This window comes from Falco peregrinus, chromosome 7 (assembly GCF_023634155.1).
Source record: "Falco peregrinus isolate bFalPer1 chromosome 7, bFalPer1.pri, whole genome shotgun sequence".
NCBI lineage: Eukaryota > Metazoa > Chordata > Aves > Falconiformes > Falconidae > Falco > Falco peregrinus.
The window spans coordinates 19,440,303-19,457,287 of record NC_073727.1 but is presented as its reverse complement, the minus strand read 5'-3'; the positions used below and the strand labels follow the sequence as shown (position 1 = coordinate 19,457,287).

The 16,985-nt window shown below is 39.2% G+C and overlaps 1 protein-coding gene across 1 annotated transcript in view; it reads right to left on the bottom strand.

Moving 5' to 3' along the window:
- The window catches only part of FZD3 (frizzled class receptor 3), a 61,472-nt gene that overhangs the window by 38,380 nt on the left and 6,107 nt on the right, over positions 1–16,985 (bottom strand). The window lies entirely within an intron of this gene.

The following is a 16,985-nucleotide window of genomic DNA, read 5'->3' as shown; positions in this document are numbered from 1 at the left end:
CATAACCCACTGCCTTCCAATATCCTGTGTCTCATAATTTGATGTTAGCTGGAAAAATTATGGTTGCAATGAGGATTAGATTGACACTGCACTACTTTAGGGACTGGGAAGTAAAAAAATTAGGATTGTTTTACCTTAGTACTAAAAATATACGTCCACATTTCAATAGCTATTAAGTCACTCCAACCAAAAAAATGTCAAGTAATTAGTATGGTTTAAAATTATTTTTTCTCATGCTATAGGTTGAACCAGACAATCACCCTGTTACTCACTTTAAAACCTAAGACCAGTTATTTTACTTGCCTTACTTGTGAAAGGGTAGCAATCATGCAAACCATCCTAAGCTTTCCGGTCTGTAAAGAGACAGCCGAGGTTAATTTCTCAACTGCAGAAAAAAACCAGGTAAAATAAAGATGAAAGTAGTCAAAAGACAGCAAATGACGTTAATCTCTGTCTATACGACTAAAAAACAGCCATCTGCTCTTGTTCTTTAAAAAAGTCTACTGCTTGATTTTAAATTCTGAAGTTCCTTTGGAAGACATTGAAAAGATGGCATCCATCTGTCAATTTGCACTTTTCCTAAATGTGATCTTCATGTTTAGGAACCGATGAATGCAGATGGGTGGTCCTGGTAACAATTTCCATTTGCAAGAAGTGTTAGTTTTTATAAGACAGCTGAGACTGCTTGGACTTCCTCCTTCCTCTCCATATGCCTGCTGTGATGGGCTTGGGAGGATTCCAAAGTATTACAGAGAAATAAATATATAGTCCTCTGGACTATATTTTAGATACTATTAAGTTAAGACACTAAAAAACACACTTGCCTGGACAAGAGACTATTGGGCAGGAGCTGTAAGTCTTGACAAACTAGTATTTTTCATTTAAATGACACCTTTCCATCTCCTGTGGTTGCAAAGACAACCTTCCAAGTATATACTGAGTGTAATCCCTGCTTTGATGCCACAAAAATGCTCCAGTGCCACTGTCACTGTAGGAAGGAGAAAGATAACCCTTACAAGAAGTGGAACATCAGTGATAACAACCTTTTCTTTCCCTCAACTCTGCCACTGCAGACTGATCTGCATGTCAGGGACTCATGGACTATTTCTGCCAACTCAAGGGAGGTCTGTCTCCTTGAAGGATAACAGGAGTCAAGAGTATAAACAATTCACTGTTGGCATGGTGCTCAAAACTTTATCTTGCTGAGTGAATAAGGAAAAGCATTTGCTAGGAAAATTTGTTAGAAGACCTGACACTAACTTGAGAGCACACAACGGAGTCAATAGCCAGATCAAGTTCTTCAGCACTCACAAAAAAGGGAATTTCTAAAAATCAGAAACGTGAGGGAAAATACAGATAACTTTATAGCTGAATACACAGCTGAATATACAACTGAATAGCAGAGATTCAAAAATCACCAGATGTGCTTCATGTTTTCATTTTTACTGCCATCAATATACAGAATAACAGTGTCTGCCAGATAATAAACAACATTAATACCCTGCAGAATAAAATTAGACAAGTTGGATTTCTGAAATACCATGAAAGCAACACTGAATACGCCTATTTGTCCTGGTTTAACTCTGGCTGGCAGGGCCCAAGAAGCTGAAAAGTCCTTGACTTAGTATAAACATCACCCAGCAACAACTACAAAAATCAGTGTCCTATCAACATTTTTCTCACACCAAATCCAGAACACATCACTGCACCAGCTACTAAGATGAAAATTAACCCTATCCCAGCTGAAACCAGGACACTATTGAAGATTATTTTATTTCTCAAAGGCTTGATGACTTCTACTGTTTCATGTGTGACTTCATTAACTGTGGGTTGTTTTTTTTTACACAGATGACATATCAGAATATCCAAGAGAGCTTAATATTACAAGCCAATGCAGACTACATGAATCTCTATGTTTTCCACTGGGATGAGGATGCAAGGTGGCTTCTGTTTTCTGAATTCTGACATTCAAGCCAAAGTGCTTCTTGACAGAGTACCCATGGGAATCTACAGTATGCTGACTTGCTTAAAAGTAAATGTGAACTGTACAGTTGTCATCATCATCCTCCTATATGGCTGTGAATTCAGGACAAACTACAGTTGTCATCTAACACACTTCAGGGTGTAGCTTCACAACGGCTGGAAGTTTATTGACCCATGCCCTGTCCCCTGCCACCAACCTCCATTGCACATACTTGGGTTTAAGATTGATTTAAACTGTCCATAACACTAACTGCAAAGCCAGACATGCTGTATTTGGACCATTAGTAGTCTAAAAAAGTCAGGATAACATCTCGAATGCTGAGACCTTTAAGTGTTAGTTTCTAAATATTGTTCCTATATAATACACCTAGGCTGATCAATTCACTTTTTTCCTAGGCTTAGTTTTTTCACTGGTTTAGCTCCTTCATGACAATAGGTTTGGGCAAACTCTGGTGCCAATGCAAGAGGTGCAAAAGAGACACGTTACTGGAGGATGAAGAACTGGGCACAGCTAAGCTGACCTTACAGCTAGTCAATATGAACCTTAAGCCATGCTGCTCAGGACATCTGGTGTGTTCATAACCATTGAAAATAGAGTTCAACTGTCCTGGACCAAGCCAGACCCAGAAAACATTACAAGGATATGTTTAAGGTCAACCCTTGAGTTTTATAGCATTAGCTCTGCAACACAGAAGACATAGACTTCTTGCTATGGCAGAGAACAGGCGATGATGTTGTTAAAACCCAGGAACATAACCTTTTGCAGACAGAAGTCTGCAAGAGAAAAAACACAGTAAATAAATTTAGAAAGCTCTATTTGCTACTACCTTGGCAGTCATTCTGCTGTAAAAATTCTCTCACTAGCCAAAATACCTGGTTTCATATATGGGAATACAATGGCCGATTCAGTTATTGCAATAAACGTACTTTGAGACAGTGATCTCAAAAGAATGAATTACCATTCAAAACTCTCATGTCTTACCTGGGCTACATTGGGATCAACATCTCCTTGGGCATAGGTTAACTGACTTAATTTTGCTCCTGTGAAAACCCATAATGAATCTAAACTAAGTACTTCAGGGAACGATCTTGCAATATCCGCTAAGACTGTTGCTTTATAATGTTATTATCATATTAAAAACCCCAAACCAGTTGTGCCAAATGATTTTACAGATGGGTTTAGTTACATATTGAAACTTTTCTTGACTCTGTCCAGTATTCACAGCCCAAATTGAAAATCAAAAGAAATAGGTAATACAACAATGCTCTAACAATGAAAAAGTCAGGGGTTTTGTTATATATGGCTTGGAAAGAACAGAACATGACACTGATCCAATACAACTATGCACATAAAGAATATGATGCAAACTTAAGTAAGAACATGATCTGTTGGATTAATGCTATAAAAATTATTCTGTATGGCAAACAAAACACAGCTATAAAACGAATGCTAGTGTTTTAACAGCTGTGTCTTAATCTAACGTTACAAACCATCTGTTATATCTACATACCAGCAAAAACACATACACACACACACACAGACATACACACACACACGTCAACAGTTGGATATGAGAGATTTGCATCTTCAGGCCTCAAACTTAAGGATATTTCACAGGACAATATTTAAAAAATATTGTCTACTGGCTTGACAACTATTTATTGTCTTTCCCTCATGCTTAATTTCCAGGAAGGCTACACTATCAGTCTAGTATACTAAGCCGTCTTTTGGTATAGTTAATTCTAAAAATTAGTAGGCTGTTTTAGATGCATAAATAATGCGGGATGGGTTCCTGGATGTATGGTCTGTACTCTACAAACTCTGCAGTGCTGCTGTCCCCTATATGCATTTACTAGAGTAGGATCCAATCCAAATCAAGCTGCACTGTCTCTAAATCTCAGTTCATCAGCACCTTCCACTTCATTTTAGAGTTACTCTCAGGCAGCAATACAGATATAAGTTAAGACTGAGAAAATCACAACTTATTCCAACATACTAAATGAAAATTTGTTTCTGCTCAAAAAAGAAGCTCTAAGATATTTAGTTGGTGACTTCAATTTTTAACCATTTTTAAACCATGAACCATTTTTAAAAAGCATGTCTGAACACAGCAGCTGTAAATTAAAATTTAAGATTCACCAGGGGATACCATCCCTCCCATTCAGTGCCAAGTTAATGGGGTCACAGATGAACGCTACAGGGGAGGATAGGGAAAAAGAATTAAAATTAATTGCAATTGTGCAACACTTTTCCACTGGACAGAAAGCTGCTACTTGCCTCACAGGTGTCTGAATGACCAGTACTGAAAGCCTTACCAAACTATCAAATCAAGAATAAAAATCAAGCTCCCAAAGATGATTTTTCTTCCCTATAGTTAATAATTTACCAGATAAATATTTGACAGGAATTCCCACAGTGCCTTGACTTATCTGTTTCTGCAGCACCCTAAAAGCACGCTTGCTTCTCTCAAAATAGATAAAATAACATTTTGCCCTCGGAAGTCCAGAAGTTTCTCCCTGTTGAGGAGAGGAGTCTGTGCCTAGCTCTCTTCTGTATCACTAACAGTTTTGGAGAAAATTGCTCCCACAGTGTATCTTGCATGTCTTTGTAACACCCTAGACAAGTAGGACAAGACCTAACACAACAACAGGATTAGCAAGACAGTGACAGGAGAGAGGGGACACAGATGGAAGGAAACAAGGGAAGACAAAAGATTAAGAAACTACTCTGCGAGGCCCCTAGGAAGGATGGATGATAGACCCAAATTCTTTTCCAGTTAAATAGAATAAAGAGAAGCAAACATCTATGGGTGCTGTGGGAGAAGTACCTCTTCAAAACATGTCTCAAAGGGTAAGTGACATTCACAAGCATTGTAAACTTACTCCATGTGTCAGGTTCTGTATGGAATACACTGCAGGGGTGTTTGCAACGCAGGAATTGACACAGAATGGAATTGGTGGGATCAAACTATAAAAGAGCAGGGCTGGTAAAAAAGACTGCATTAAATTGCTTGGAGATGTAAGCATTTGAGGGTGCTGCAAGAGACAGGAGGGGGTAAGTGTGTTTTCCCATTGATTGCCCCTTTGAACAATTGTCCAACACTGCAAAATCCCTTTATATATATATATCTCTGTGTGTCTAAAAGGACAGAAAATGCCATTGAGCAAATAACAGGTGTGGGGCTATAAGGTAGGGAAGGCGCAAAGAGCTGGAAGCCTGCTGTGATAAGCCCCGTTTGGTTAGCCGCAGCAGGGCTCATCGGGCAGACCACAGAAGACCAGTCAGAGGGCATTTCTGTTCTGAAGAACCATAGGAAGTTCTTACAGCAAAGCTGGCTGTCTGCTCCCTTTGTCTCTTAAACCTTAAAAGCAGCAGGATGGGGACGGGATAGTGGATAGGAGTGTACGTACGTGCATTTGTCAATGTTTCACGAAGAGTCCTGCTCAATAGCTCTTTGCTGATTTCACTCATACTTGGCTCCCACCTCACAGATAAGGACTAACACTCAGAGATCAAAAACATGTCCTTTAATCCATCACACTGGCTCCTCTCTGATGGGTATAACAGGTTATGTCAGAGGAATCGGCTGCCACTGTAGGAGAAGTGCAAGCCACAGATCTTTGACAGTCCTGGCTTCAATTCAACGCCCCTTTCTTGCGTCCCCTCTGTGACCCTGGCTACTAATAGCAACTAGTACAAAGTGGGAGGGGAACCAAAGCCTAAATTTTAAAAGCCTGGAGGCTTAGTATTTCCAGACAAAAGCAACTGCCTCCCATTGTGTCAGAAAAAAAGTAACTGATGGATCTGAAGAATTATGTTGCCTTTTTGTGATACCACTTAATTAAGCTTATTCTGAGTAACAGGAATAATTTGCCTGTAGCTGCAAAGTAAGACTAAGGAAAATGCATATGATTCAGGGTCTGAGATTTTTCAGTATTTTAGTCACCAGACACTGTAAAACTGCAGCTGGAGAACAAATTTTCAAATCAGACCACTGAAACGGTATTTCTTCTACATGAAGTAAAGACTATTTTTCTGTAAGAACTAGACAGCTTATTTGTCATTCAAAAAGCTACAGAGGAAAATCTGAAGACAAAGTAACTTCACTTTAACTTCTTTAACAAATTTCTATAGAACTTTATTTAACACATTTGTAAAATATACAGATAAAATGTCCCAAAAGGCACTTACTATCATGTGACACACATTTTTGTTTTCTTGACTTTTTTTCTTTACTATTGACAGTAAGCATCAAAACTGAAATCCAAGGTCAAACTTTGTTACTGTATTCTTCTCTGCAGTTACATTTCCATATTGTCCCTACCCAGATCAGGCCACAATATTAAAAACGTACGATAAGAAACCAGAAGGAATACTCATGAGCAGGGATTCAGCTAATGGATCTGCTGATTCTGAACAGCATATATTCATCCACTCCTCCACAGAAAACAGATGCACAGATGTTAGGTAATTGACAGTATGATTGAGTCATTATGAAGGGAGAAAATGTAATACGTGTAAGTTTTCAGAAAAAAATATTAAAAACATGAATGATGCTTTTGGTTCTGTCAGGAAAAAAACCCTAAATGAATGGCTGAACAGAATTATCTCAATGAATTTAAAAAGAAAGATGTTTCTCCTTGCTCAGTGCCACAAACATGACAACTTTTGTTCTACAAATCAAGAAACAGGGAACATAAACAAGTTTACAAATTGAAAGCAACTTTTAAAAGATAAATTTCAGGTTTCTACAACACACAGAAGTGAACTACAAGGAGCCTTCCTTCCTTGTTCAAATTCAAATTAACGACCCCTTTGTGCTTCTGTTCTCTCCTTTTCTCTTTTCAAATTTCCTTCCTCGTTTCCATGGGAACCCCCTCGCTGACAAGCCTCCGAGCAGAGCAGGAGGCCAAGCTTAGCAAGGGGTGTGAAAAGGGGAGAGAGTCAAAGGGCAGAATTTGGCTCCGGAGAATCAAGATGCCAACCTTTGTCACCCCACAAAGAGGGGGTAACCATAGGAACTAACTCTGCAGGACAAGGGCAGGGAGGAGGAGGGAGTATCATGGTCAAATTCACAAGATGGGAAACGAAACGGGAAAGGCATCGTTAAAAACGCAATGCTAGAAACAACAGTTTAAAAAAAAAATCTTACAAATAAAAAAAAAAACCAAAACAACCAAAAAACTTTAAGGACCGAGTATCCAACTTCATGCCAGTAACTCCACATAATTGCATCAAATTAATTCATATGAGACCACAGAGAAAACAGGGCAGATCCGATTCTCAAATTCGACATGAGTATTTAATGTTCTGAAAAATTGCTGGATACTCCCCTTGACTTTGGTGGGCTCTGACAATGTTTTTGAAACAACACAGCATCCGGACGATCGCTACTGAGCTATAGCGTCAAACGTCCGCAGCCATTGCACTAACAGTTCTGCAGACTATGGAAGATGGTCTAGCTGCTGCTGCAGGAGCAATCTGACAGACCAGATTTACATACAGTATATTAACATGGTATCGTATTCAGATACTACATAAAAATATAAATATGGTATACTTTTATTCTTGTACCTTGTAAAAGAGACAGCAGGTGGATGAGGCATGAAACAGCTCTATAAAATCACAAATGATACATAAAGGAAAAATATGGTCCAATCATTCACTGTAGCTTCAGCACAAAAACTAGAGAACATAAAAACAGCAGGCGGTTTGTTTGAAGAGGAGAAAACAAGAACAGCGGCAAATTCTTCATACAATGTTTTTAATTTATGTAACTATTTGCCACTGATTTGTGTGGATGCTAAAAGACTGTATGAGTTCAGGAAGAAAACGGATAAATTTGTGGAAGAATACACCAAAGGTTACTAATGCAAGACATCATTTCGAAGCCACAAAATGCTGCACAAGGAAGAACAGCCTGAGTAACATATGTTACGTACCTGACCTGCCTCGCACAGCACCCACTGTGGGCCACCGTCAGGTGAGCGAGTACCCAGCTAAACAAATCTCTGGGCTGACTTCGTACCACTGTTCTCAGGTTCTTACATTTACCCACCTCCTCCCCAGTTTCATTTCTACTAGCCTAGCTCCCACACCAAATATTTTCTTTAAAAGTGCATTTTATTAAAACATTACTGTTTTGCAGGTCCAAAGTGTTGCAAGATTGAATAATGCACTCTGTTCAAGAGTACTGCTTTCCTCAACCATTAGGGATATTTTGCAGCCCACAGGCTGCTTATCTTCAGTGCCATTTTGGAGCTAGATGGAGCACAAACACTGGCTCAGTTTGCTTCAGAAAGGTGCAAAACCCTCATGCATGTGCATCTCTTAATGACCAGGACACAAAATAGGGAGTAAAGCGGTAGTGCACAAATGAAGCACATGTGAATTTAAGATTTGTCCTTTGAATGTTAAAGATATGTTTTGGTGAATTCTTCTTCTTCTCATACCACAGAACGCAATCGCATTGGAGCCACGCAGAAGAGCCCATTGATATAAAAATGATTCAAATCCACAAAAGCCATCCTAACTTTCCCTAAAATCACCACAAATGTCTCCCAAAACAAGAAAAAAAAAGCAGCCATACCAGCAAGACAAATGGTAAAATTTATGACAACTGCTCTTTAGTGCTGAAGTTGTTGCTTCATTACCTATTCTGTTGTCTTGTCAGTCTATTGTGGCTTTCTTTTTGAATCTGACTATCCTATAGTTGGAACTATCTTCACACACTGGAGAAAGCAAGGCAAAACCCACCGCTTCCAAGTGACCAGCAAAATAAAAAGTACATCCTACCCAAGCCACACAGCTTTGAAGTAGTCCACCATTATTTAAATCACTGCCAACTTTTTACATGAAAAACATGTTGTGAAAGAATGGCAAGATGAAAGAACAGAAAACTAAAAAGCTTCCAATCTATTATGTCAGCTCACAAGTTATAACTGAGATCTCTAAATAATCTTTGTATCAGAAGACTGTAAAGGAGGAAGAGAAAGGTCTTGCTAGAAACTTGGACTGAACAGAAGCACTGACTCAATTCTATAGCGGACATGCAAGATCTCTGCCTTAGAAGAGACAGAATGGAATGTGGGTAGGTGCAGAATACAAGGTAGCTATTTCAGCACTAATATAGCAGAACTATATCCTCCAAGTTACACACACTACTAGATATAAGGCTAAGCCTAGTCACTGTAACAAATACTAACCTGTACTACTACAGCATACGATATACAACATGAACATGTTTTTTGTCCCACAGCAGCTGTGTCTAAGAGAATCAACTAGCTGATTTTGACGTTGGTAGAGAAAAAACAAACAAACATAGGAACAAATGCCTGTATGCTTATGGTAGGTAAGAAGAATGGTAAATGGTAAGACCAACATTCCCTTAATGCTCCGGCACAGCATTCTTTTGCTTCTGAGTTTACATTTGCAGATATAAAACTACAACTGAACATACAGTACATTGTCATTTAACGGTTCAAAATAAATTCATGTGTGTTCCACCTTCCCTAATAATTCCTCTTTAAGCCTCCACCAGATGCTACAGAATTAGCCACAATGCAGAGCCATCTGCCTTCATGACCCTGAAAACAAGCCCACTGTGAATACATGTTGATTAAGATGTAGATCATTTACTTTAAACTGAATCATTACTTAAAAGTAATGTTTTTTTCATATGCTTGCAGCAAACTATTCAGGCTAAACTTCGTTTCCATATTTCCAGTTGAATCATCATTCAGAATTAATCTTTCATTCAGGAAAACGCAAACATGGTGACAGAGTTCATCTTCAATGTGCAAGCAGTAGCTTATCAATTTAACAAAAAAGCCCACACCCAAACCCTACTTCTCTTCATGTTCAAGAAACAGCTTCCTCAGAAGCCTCATTTTACAAAATGGTCAGATCACACTAATTTTTGTATGGATCTACTTGGGGATGTAACAGCTGTAGTTCTTTCCAAATTGTTCTTACCCACTCAGGATTTCACCTTTGCACAACACTCATGCCCTGCACAGATCAAGATTGAAACCACAAGCTGATATATTTCATACAGACAAGCCTCAGATATTCCCAAAGCAAGGATTTCTCAGCACTACATTATTAGGTGCTCCTTTGCTCTGCCTGTACTCTGCTAAACCATCTTTGTAATTCTAGCTTTGAGACATTCTGGTGTAACAATAAAACAATCTAAAATCTTTATGTGGCTATTTCCAAGGTAAAAATTCAGAATGGGAATAAGAGAATATAAAGTTAATGAAAGAGTAGGCTTTAATCAGCTGGTGCACTGCTTGCGTTATGATCATGTACAGTTCCATTGTTCTGCAGGCATCAATCTTACACACTAAAGAGAAAATTAATCCTTAATGCAAATTAGTGTCTAAGATTAGGGTGCTTACAAAACACCAGCTGATTAAAACCTACTTTTCCATTAGCTTTATATTCTTACAATTCTATGATGCAGAACTGAAGAATGTGGCAAGCCAAGGAAAAGTGCTGGGATTTAGGAGGTATAGTGCATGGGCAAGGCAAAAGAAGATGGGGGGCAGAAAGGAGTAAAGATGGAATGAAAGGGGGAAGAAATTAAGGATTTTCCACCCTACATTCTCCTCATCCTTTCTGCTCAGCAGGAAACAAAGAAAGAAAGGTGCTTCCCATTTGTATCCAAAAAAACTCACTCAGAAACAGGAAGAGGAATGGGGCAGTACTATCTCCCAGCTCCAGGGAAGGTAGGAATCACAATCATACAAACCAGGATCGCTGAATTTTGCACACTTTGTCCTGGCCCTTATGCAAGTCAAGAATTGAGAGACACTATTCCATGTTGAGTCCACACCCTGATTACCTGAAACCTGTAGTAATATACGCCTGATAGAAAAGCTGTTTGAGAAACACCAATAAAATAAGCCACTTAAAACTTGACCTACCTATACTGGAAAAATGCCTGACTCTTACCACAGATGCCAAGACCAACCTGGTAATAAATATAGCTATATCTTCTGTTGATGCCATTTTAAAGCATACTCCAGTTCTTTTCTGCTTAAAAAAGATCCAAAAAATGAACTAAGACTCCAAAGATCACTGCTGGGAAGAGAAAAAAATTATATTGCCACAAAAAAGAAACTGTGCTATACACACAGAAATATACTTAACAAAGGTATGCAAATGGCATGAAAATCTTATGGCATGCTGCTCTGCAGCAGGTCAATGCCATTATCCTCTGCAGGAACCAGTATGAGTAAGAAAACACTACATTTGAAATAGGGTGTAAAAAATCAGGTGTCTACACATCTGTAGTTACATATTCTGTGACAAAGTCCATTAACAATTCACTAGCCCTGCTTCTAAATATTCAAAACTCCATGACTAGATAGTTTATTCAGATTAATCCAATGATTCCCAGCTGGTGAACCCTGCCAGACTGATGGAGTAGGAGCATATGACTCAACATTACTAACATTACTCCTCTCCCCTTCCAGCTACCTCCCTCACACTGCAAAAAACAAATCAATTCCAGGATAACATTATTTCCCTATTTCCCCCTTGCATCTCCCACCTACACACTAGCTACAGTGCGTCTGTAAGTCCATACTGCTGCTCTTTTTTGATATGCAAAATGGGAATGGAAGTTGTGAGAGAGTGCAAAGCATAGCATTTTATCTCCTCTGCCCATATGGTGACTGTATCATCTCATTTCTGGAGCGTTTGACCTCCAGTATAATCCCAAAGGACAACACTTCTGCATTCACCCTGAGAGGCCCATTTAGCTCTCAACTATGTCTGGTTCCTGTCCTTTAAAGCCTCTTTGATCCCTAGCATCATTTGTGAGGTCCCACAAAAATCTGGGTAAGAAGAAAGTGCTGGCAGTATATTTAACTGCAAAAAAGGCTGATGATCATTATGTTAAATGACTTCACTTCATCAGTGACAAAAGCTTTAACAGCATGCTCCCAGGCTCCAGAGTTACATGTTCTCTGATAAAAATATTTGTCTACAAAAATTGCATTAAGGCAGATAAAAAACACTGCTTGCTAGTCTTTCACATAAGCAAATCCTTCAAGGCCAAAGCAATATTAAGTGAACAAGGGACAGAAGATAATTCTTTGTAGCAATAATAATCCAAGAGACGGGTAAAGAAGGTCAGATCCCTCAGGGGGTTAGGGGTAATTTAACTCCTCCATTGTCACTGCCTCGTTCAGCACACGATCTATGTAACACAGCAGAATTGTGGCAGCAGTGCAGTGCAACATCATCTCAATGTCACACTATCATCATGAAATGTCACACTGTCATCATGAATGCATTTAGAGGGAAGTTTTAACAGCATTGTTGAGACAGACTATGCTAGGTGGTTACTGTACTAGAACAACCGGCGAGCAGACTATAGAAAAATTTAAAAATACCTTACGTTATGTTTTACATGACAGCACAAAGCAGATCAAAGGAATGCCCCCACCGAGTCAAGAAGCGAGGCTGGTGCTGTGGGCAGCGGCCGCTGCGGTGCAGTACTGCAGGGCAGGACAGCTCCCGGCTCCACGCCTTCTGCACAGCGCAGCCCGGCCGCAGGGGCTGGGGAGGGGGCTTCCAAAAACACCTGCCCTTGACACCCACCACCTCACGCCTCCGTTACACCATCGTGGCTAGTGCGGCAGTCAGTATTAACTGGCATTACTCCTTTTAGAAAGCAGCAGATGTAAAATAACTCTCGTTTTAGTCCCTGCTATAGCCAAGCAGATGTTAACAGAGGTTGGCCTAGTGCAACTGGTGTTTGTCCTCTATCAAAAGGAGTAAGACCCTTTGGTGATAACTTGGGGATAAAATAATGCTCCAGGCCCTTGAATGTGAGAGCTCTCTATTCAGTCTTCCCAGATGAAAGCAGGCCTTGCTAATGTAGCACAGCAGAAAGCTTAAGGCAATATCTTTCCTAGGAGTAAAGGCAGGCATAGGAACTGATTACATACAGTAAGAGGGACTCCTGATGTAACACTCCATTTTCCTTTGTTTAATTGAGATGGTTAATACCAATACTGCTGCAATATAACAAGCCAAAACTGATGATGTGACTTATTAGCCTTTTTTATAGTTATGAAGGAATCACATTAGCATAAAGTCTCAAAAAGGCAACCTACTGATTTTCTTTGAGTTTTCAAGAAATAACAGTAAATAAGTTTCTAAACAGTTCCTTCAATAAAGCAATCAATGGTATGGGAGGAGAAACGCCCTGAGTTTATTGATGATCAGACAATAACTGTAGTCATTCTCTTTTTTGCTTCACATTCGCTCTTTCTCGCACTGTACTCTTTCAGCGCAAGCAAGGTGAATTTTTCATATGGGCTTTATTAGGAACTGTTGTGAAAAAGTGGTACTGAAAAACTGAGAATTACAAGGCCTTGCCACACACCCCCCCCCATTAAACAAGATGAATCATACTGATTCTGCTGCTATATTTTTTTTTATGCTCACAGCAGTTAAGGGGGGCTTGGATGAGAGGTGAAACATTTTACCAGAAAATGTCACAATGCAAGTTTGAATAGACTTCATTCAGTTCAAAATTAGAGTGTTCCATCTGTTTGACTGCAATGTTAAATGTCTAAAGAGCCAAATAACAAAAACAGATTTAAGAGGCAGTCTAGGCTAATAAAGGCAGTAGAAATATACCTATGAAAACCTGTAGGTTTTCGTTCTTTTTTTCTTGTTCAAACACGTAAAAAACTCTGCAGTCCCCTTCATAGTAAATTTAAGCTTGATAATAGCCTTGTTTGCTTGCACAGCCTTCACCATTTTTCATGAAGCATTGAGAAGCAGCTTCCTAGTCCATCCCCAGACTGAAACCACTGGCCTATATGCCAACTATATTGGCAGAAGGGAGTACTATATCCACCCATGACACCAATGCAGCCATGCTAAGTCTAAGAACCACTTAGACCTCAGGCTAGTACGCCAAATGCAGCAACACAGTGTTTCATGCAAGCTAATTTATGCTATTAAGTTGAGCCTCAGATACCACAAAGTATCTCAAAGCTCAAAGAAGCAACATTTATTTCTGAACTGCTTCTCTGTAGCAGAAAACAATTCTTACGAAGAACAATTACACCAGTTATTCTGGCTCAGACTGAGGGTCCATATAATTACTACTCTACTTCCAACAGCGGCCATGAAGAGGCTGTTAGTGATAATTTTTGGCAGTTCTCTGAAATCATTGGTTTAACATGTGACAAAAGCCAGAAAAATGAACATTATGTGGGCCATTACTAGGAAGCTATTAGCAGCAAAAAGCATGATTTTATTTATAAATAAAGCCCTCGCATGCCTACATCTGGAGTGGTGTGCCCTTCATCTCTGCACCTCAGCAAGGACAAAGCTAGAAAAAGGGATGGAGAAAGGTAACAAAAATCAATACAGGAACAAAGTAGCTGAACTGCAAAAGAAAGCGCAAAGAGCTGAAACACTTAAATTTGGAGAAGAAAAGCCTGGTGGATAAAACCAAGGTTTCCAAAATCACAAGTGTAACAGAGGATTTAACTGCAGCACAATACTGGAACAAAAGGGTATTAAATGACACTAGCAGGAGTATGGTTTAAAACAGGTTAGAGACCAAGTACTTCTTCACATGGTGGCTAATGAACTGGTTGACAGTATTGTATTCATAAGATAATTCAAAGAAATTAATTGATATATCCATCTATATCCATTAAATGATACTAAAGGGAACAGGCACGGAGGTACCCTCTCACATCCGTAATTCAGGTACAGTGGATACTGGGAAAGCACCAGAGAAAGAGCCCACAGACAGGAGGCTTGTATCCCTTCCCCGAACAGCAGCTCCACTTGCTATTAGCAGATACAGAGTGCTTGGCAAAACGGACCGTTAGCAGGACATTTCTTACATCCCCTAAATGCTCTCTCAGATTGTGACAATTTTCTGCTGAGGGGAAAAGCCTGAAGTTTTTTTTTTCTACCTAGTCACCTTCATCAGCACTACTGTCAAGTTCTGGTCCAGTCTCCTCAAACTTTTTGCATCCACAGCATTGTCTAAGTTTCACAGCTCTATTACCAGCTATTTGAACCACCTCCTCCTCTTTGTTCTAACTTGGCTTCTAGCAACTTCATTTGATGGAGCCTACTTCCTACGCTGGAAGAAACAGTGTACAGTCAATACTTCTAAAGCTTTGCATGCCAGTTATGATGGCTGTTGTTGTTGTTAGGTTTTTGTTTTGTTTTGTATTTGAGAAGTAGGCTAAAGCACCTTGCCGTCAGTCTAGCACTCCTCACATGGGATATGTTCCATAAGCCTATGGTCATTCTTCCTGTTCTTCTCTGGACCTATTTCAGTTCAAACACATTTTTTGCGATAGCTCAGAACCTCACACAACACTCCAGCTATTTGTGAGCCACAGGATTATATAACACCACTGTAATGTCTGGTCTTATTTCTTTCCTAATTGCCCCATGTTTCATTTTCCTTTTGGCTTTCTTACTGCCCTGTCAAGCTTTCAGCTGACATTCCAACACAACAAACCACCATTAAGTCAAATGAAATAAGCTGACCACCACCACCGATGTGAAGAATATTACTTCCCCCAACACATACACATTTATCACTGAGTTTCCTCAACAATTTCACAGCTCAATGTATCTCAAATGTAACCTCAAGGTCTTCCCAGTTCTTCATTCTGGTTTGACCTTAGCTTTAGGTTACTCACAACAAGTATCAATAGGCTTTCTCATCTTCCTGCTAACCTTCCCTTCTAGATCCTTCAAGAAAATACTGAGCTGCACAGATCCTGAAAGCCTTCCACTGATAAACTACTTCCAGTCCCAGGTGACCATCTACTTCTCCCACTACCCAACAAAACCAAAACCCACTATCTCCACACTTCTGCAAGCCAAGCCCCAGAAGTCTTCAATCCAGACTTTCCTTTAAGATCCTAAGTTCCACCTTTCAAAGGGAAATAAACAGTTTGCACACATCTAGTTGTTCACACTGTTATCCTACTACACTTGCTTATTGCTTTGGCTTTGTTTTTCCTCCTTACAGTTTGATCTTCAAAGGCCCTTAACAGAACCAATACTAAAATTAAATTCATTCCTGTTGCTATGTATTTAGTGTAATTGGAATCCCTAGCCACATCCAAATGAGCTGCTGAAATGCAAGTCCATGGTTCTTTCAAACAAAGCACATTTAAGGGTAAGAATCTCTATTTTATCCTTACAGGAAAAAGCCTGTCAAGTCTGGTTCACAACTCTTCCATAGGAAGACTATATAAAGCTTTGGCTTTATATTATTTAAGGACAATTAAATTAAGTTTCTATATTGACAGGAAGAGCATTGAAAGATGAAAACATATTATTATTCTTTCTGTTCTTAGTGCAGAGCACAGCATACCTACCCATTTCCAAGCACTTCAAAATAAAAATAAACCTAATCTGCACAAATGCCTCATAAAAATTTGAATAGGCTGACAGTAAGATTTCCCTAATATTTGAATTTCCATCAGTTTTAGTCATATCACAGAATATGAAGTAAGGACACTCCTCAGGTAGGGTGGCAGGATAAAGAATAGAGTGACGTGAACTTAAAAGTCTTTTACATACTAGACTATAAATATAAAGAGACTAAGTGTGTGGTTGAAGCCCCATCATGAAAGTTCTCCAAAGAAAGGTTAGACAAATATCAGTGGAGATATGTTAGTTTGTTTGGTTTTTTTGATGAGAAAATGATCCTGTACAAGTCCAAAGAAGGTTTTGGGAGATAACAGCAAGAGTAATAAGGTACCATTATAACCTAGAAAGTGCAAGTCTAAAAGCTTCTCTGCCTGGATATTGAACAGAAACAGGTTAATTAAATTAGATTGTTAACAGGTTAACCAAATAAAGGTTGTCTGCAAGACCACAGACTTTCTTGCAGCTGAGAAAAGCAGTACTAATAAATAAGCAATTTCCATTATTTTCATAATATGTCTTCTTATTCTCATTTTCTTCACATCAAATTTTAGGTGAC